Genomic DNA, 5,601 nt, shown 5'->3' with positions numbered 1-5,601 from the left:
GGAAGCTACAGAAAAAAGAGCTAGAGCTCTAAAGGGACACCGCTCTGCTTTCAGCTGAGTACTGATCAGTGAAGGTGTATGAAGAAACTAAACAGGACCTGGGAAAGGATCATCCAGGAGAACTGGAGGGAATGATTTTCAAGCTCACACAAGGCTGAGAATAAAATCAACACATTGCACACTGTAAAATTCACCTTGTATAACCTAAATGGACACACCTTTTAGTTGTTAATAATATTTTAATAAAACAACATGAAAGAAAGAAAGTAGGTTTTTAAAGCGGCAAACAGGACACTGATAGAATTACTAGACATGACATTAAGAAGTTATTCTGACTGTATTTAATATAGTCAAGAAGGCTGAGAAAAAATCATGTCATTTGAGATACAGAAAATTATATTTAGAGATATATATTTATAAATAAATATATGTATTTATAAGTATAAAATTATATTTAGAGATATTTTAAAAATACAAATTCTAAGACCTAGTAATGAAGTGTATCTAATATGAATCTATCTAGTATACTTTGGATGGAATTAAAAGTAATTGGACCCTGCAGAAGGAAAGATTAGTGAACAAGGAATCAGAGAAATAGTAACACTTTAAAATAAAACAAAGAGAAAAGGAATGAAAATGAGTGAACAGACCATTAACTGTGTGAGACAGCTTTAAGTGATATGGTATACATATAACTGGAGTCCAAGAAAGAAAAAGCAGTAGTAAATGCAAAATGCATTGAAATAAAATGTATTTTAAGTTAATACAAAATGCAAAACAAAAATAATATTTAAATAATGGATAGAAACTTTCTAAACTTGATGAAAACAATAAATACACAGACAAAAGAATCTCAGTAGCCAAAATAATGAGAAACAGAAAGAAAACCACACCAAGGTTCAGCAACAAACTGCTTAAAAATCAGAAAAGAGGTACCTTATTTTCATAAGAGAGAGGTTTGTTTTCACTGCAAGCCTGAGATAATAAAGAAACCACAACATTAAAGTACTGAAAGAAAAAGAGTCACTATAGTATTCTATAAACCCGTAGAAAGAGAAGAAATGCCAAGGAATGTTCGAATACCACAGAATTGCATTCATTTCACAAGCTAGCAAAGTAATACTCAAAATTCGCCAAGCTAGGCTTTAACAGTCCATGAACTGAGAACTTCCAGATGATCAAGTTGGATTTAGAAAAGGTAGAGGTACCAGAGATAAAATTGTCAACAATCCGTTGGCTCACAGAAAAAGCAAGAGAATTCCAGAAAAACAAAAAACAAAAAAGCCATCTACTTCTGCTTTATTGACTATGCCAAAGCCTTTGACTGTGTGGATCACAACAAACTATGGAAAATTCTTAACAAGTTGGGAATACCAGACCACCTTACGTGCCTCCTGAGAAATCTGTATGCAGGTTAAGAAGGAACAGGTAGAACTGGATTTGGAACTACAGACTGGTTCCAAATTGGGAAAGGAATACATCAAGGCTGTATATTGTCACCCTGCTTATTAAACTTAAATGAAGAGTACATCATGAGAAACGCTGGCTGGAGGAAGCACAAGCTGGAATCAAGATTGCCAGGAGAAATATCAATAACCTCAGATATGCAGGTGACACTACCCTTGTGGCATAAAATGAAGAGGAGCTAAAGAACCTCTTGATGAAAGTGAAAGAGGAGAGTGAAAGGCAGGCTTAAAACCCAACATTCCAAAAATTAAGATCATGGCAGGTAATCCCTTCACTTCATGACAAATAGATAGGGAAACAATAGAAACAGAGACAGACTTTACATTCTTGGGCTCCAAAATCACTGCAGATGGTGACTGTAGCTATGAAATTAAATACACTTGCTCCTTGGAAGAAAAGCAATGACCAATCTAGATAGCATATTAAAAAGCAGAGACATTACTTTCCCAACAATGGTCTGTCTAGTCAAAGCTTATGGATTTTCCGGTAGTCATGTATGGATGTGAAAGTTGGACCATAAGGAAAGCTGAGCGCTGAAGAATTGATGCTTTTGAACTGTGGTGTTGAAGACTCTTGAGACTTCCTTGGACAGCAGGGAGAACCAACCAGTCAATCCTAAATGAGATCAGTCCTGAATATTCACTGGATGGACTGATGCTGAAGCTGAAACTCCAATACATTGGTCACTTGATTTGGCACCTTTTTCTTTGGAAAAGACCATGATGCTGGGAAAGATTGAAGGCAGGAAGAGAAGGGGACAACAGAGGATGATACGGTTGGATGGCATCCCCGACTCAATGGACACCGGTTTGGGTGGACTCCGGGAGTTGGTAATGGACAGGGAAACCTGGTGTGCCACCGTCCATGGGCTTGCAAAGATCGGCCATGCACTGACTGAACTGAACTGATAGTATTCTATACCCAATGTACATAGATTTCAAAGTTAACATTTTTTCATTTATCATTCTTAGAATCAGCACTGGTTCCATTTTAGTGGAAAATTGAATTTAGTAATCAAGGTCTGGCAATAGATTTACGATTACTATTAGCATATCACTGCTCCCAGGTGTTCTCAGTGGTCACAAGTGGGGAATAAATGTGCTTTTATATGCACCTATGTACATGTAAATATACACACTTTTACAAATATTTGCATCCGTATTTTGCTGTTGTTCAGTCGCTCAGTCATGTCTGACTCTTTGCAACCCAATGGACTGTGGCCCACCAGGCTTTCCTGTGTTTCACTAACTCCAGGAGTTTGCTCAAACTCAGGTCCATTGAGTTGAGGATGCCATCCAATCATCTCATCCTCTGCCACCCTCTTCTCCTCCTGCTCTGAATATTTCCCAGCATCAGGGTCTTTTCCAGTGAGTCGGTTCTTTGCATCAGGTGACCATAGTATTGGAGCTCCAGCTTCAGCATCAATTCTTCCAATGAATAGTCAGGGTTGGTTTCCTTTAGGATTGACTGATTTGATCTCCTTGCTGTCCAAGGAACTCTCAAGAGTCTTCTTCAGCACCACAATTTGAAAGCATCAGCTCTTTGGTGCTCAGCCTTTTTTATGGTCCAACTTTCACATCTGTATGTGACTACTGGAAAAACCACGGCTTTGACTATCTGGCCTTTCTTGGCAAAGTGATGTTTCTGCTTTCCAATATGCTGTCTAGGAGCTGACTGTGGCTTGGATCATGAACTCCTTATCGCCAAATTCATACTGAAATTGAAGAAAATGGAGAAAACCACTAGACCATTCAGGTATGACCTAAATCAAATCCCATGACTATACAGTGGAAGTAAGAAATAAATTTAAGGGACTAGATCTGTTCAACAGAGTGCCTGATGAACTATGAATGGAGGTTTGTGACACTGTACAGGAGACAGGAATCAAGACTCTCCCCAAGAAAAAGAAATGCAAAAAAGCAAAATGGCTGTCTGGGGAGGCCTTACAAATAGCTGTGAAAGAAGAGAAGCCAAAAGCAAAGGAGAAAAGGAAAGATATACCCATTTGAATGCAGAGTTTCAATGAATAGCAATGAGAGATACGAAATCCTTCCCCAGTGATCAATGCAAAGAAATAGAGGAAAACAACAGAATGGGAAAGACTAGAGATCACTTTAAGAACATTAGAGATACCAAGGGAACATTTCATGCAAAGATGGGCTCAATAAAGGACAGAAATGGTAGTGACCTAAGTGAAGAAGAAGATATTAAGAAAAGGTGGCAAGAATAAACAGAAGAACTGTACAAAAAAACTTCATGACAATGATCACACAATGGTGTGATCACTCACCTAGAGCCAGACATCCTGGAATGTGAAGTGAAGTGGGCATTAGGAAGCATCACTACGAACAAAGCTAGTGGAGGGGATGGAATTCAGGCTAAGCTTTTTCAAATCCTGAAAGATGATGCTGTGAAAGTGCTGCACTCAATATGCCAGCAAATTTGGAAAACTCAGCAGTGGCCACAGGACTGGAAAAGGTTAGTTTTCATTCTAATCCCAAAGAAAGGCAATTCCAAAGAATGCTCAAACTACTACACACAATTGTACTCATCTCACATGCTATTGAAGTAATGCTTAAAATTCTCCAAGCCAGGCTTCAGCAGAATGTGAACCGTGAACTTTTAGATGTTCTAGCTGGTTTTAGAAAAGGCAGAGGAACCAGAGATCAAATGGCCAACATCCATTGGATCATGGAAAAAGCAAGAGAGTTCCAGAAAAACATCTATTTCTGCTTTATTGACTATGCCAAAGCCTTTGACTGTGTGGATCACAATAAACTGTGGAAAATTCTGAAAGAGATGGGAATACCAGACCACGTGACCTGCCTCTTGAGAAACCTATATGCAGGTCAGGAAGCAACAGTTAGAATTGGACAAGGAACAACAGACTGGTTCCATATAGGAAAAGGAGTATGTCAAGGTTGTATATTGTCACCCTGCTTATTTAACTTATATGCAGAGTACATCATGAGAAATGCTGGGCTGGAGGAAGCACAAGCTGGAATCAAGATTGCTGGGAGAAATATCAATAACCTTAGACATGCAGATGACAGGACCCTTATGTCAGAAAGTGAAGAACTAAAGAGCCTCTTGATGAAAGTGAAAGAGGAGAGTGAAAAAGTTGGCTTAAAGCTCAACATTCAGAAAACTAAGATCATGGCATCCAGTCCCATCACTTCATGGCAGATAGATGGAGAAACAGTGGAAACAGTGGCTGCCTTCATTTTTCTGGGCTCCAAAGTCACTGCAGATGGTGATTGCGGCCATGAAATTAAAAGACGCTTACTCCTTGGAAGGAAAGTTATGACCAACCTAGACAGCATATTAAAAATCAGAGACATTACTTTGCCAACAAACGTCTGTCTAGTCAAGGCTATGTTTATTCCAGTGGTCATATATGGATGAGAGAGTTGAACTATAAAGAAAGTGGAGCACAAAAGAATTGATGCTTTTGCACTGTGGTGTTGGAGAAGACTCTTGAGAGTCCCTTGGACTGCAAGGAGATCCAACCAGTCCATCCTAAAGGAGATCAGTCCTGGGTGTTCATTGGAAGGACTGATATTGAAGCTGAAACTCCAGCACTTTGGCCACCTGATGCAAAGAGCTGACTCATTTGAAAAGACCCTAATAGTGGAAAGATTGAGGGCAGGAAGAGAAGGGAACGACAGAGGATGAGATGGTTGGATGGCATCACTGACTCGATGGACATGGGTTTGGGTGGACTCCGGGAGTTGCTGATGAACAGGGAGGCCTGGTGTGCTGTGATTCATGGGGTTGCAAAGAGTTGGATGACTGAGCAACTGAACTGAACCAAAGTACGTTTGTTATAGCTTTTCTTCCACGGAACAATCGTCATTTAATTTCATGGCTCCAGTCATCATCAACAGTGATTTTGGAGCCCAATAATATAAAGTGTCTCATTGTTTCCATTTCCACCCCCCATCTATTTGCCATGAAGTGATGGGGCTGAATGCCAGGATCTTAGTTTTTTGAATGTTGTGTTTTAAGCTAGCTTTTGCACTCTCCTGTTTCATCCTCATCAAGAGGATCTCTAGTTCCTCTTTGCTCTCATTAGGCTGGTGTCATTTGCTTATCGGAGGTTATTGATATCTTTCCCAGCAATCTTGATTCCAG

This window comes from Bubalus kerabau, chromosome 4, assembly GCF_029407905.1.
Source record: "Bubalus kerabau isolate K-KA32 ecotype Philippines breed swamp buffalo chromosome 4, PCC_UOA_SB_1v2, whole genome shotgun sequence".
In the NCBI taxonomy this organism is placed as follows: Eukaryota; Metazoa; Chordata; class Mammalia; order Artiodactyla; family Bovidae; genus Bubalus; species Bubalus kerabau.
This window is presented reverse-complemented; position numbering follows the sequence as displayed.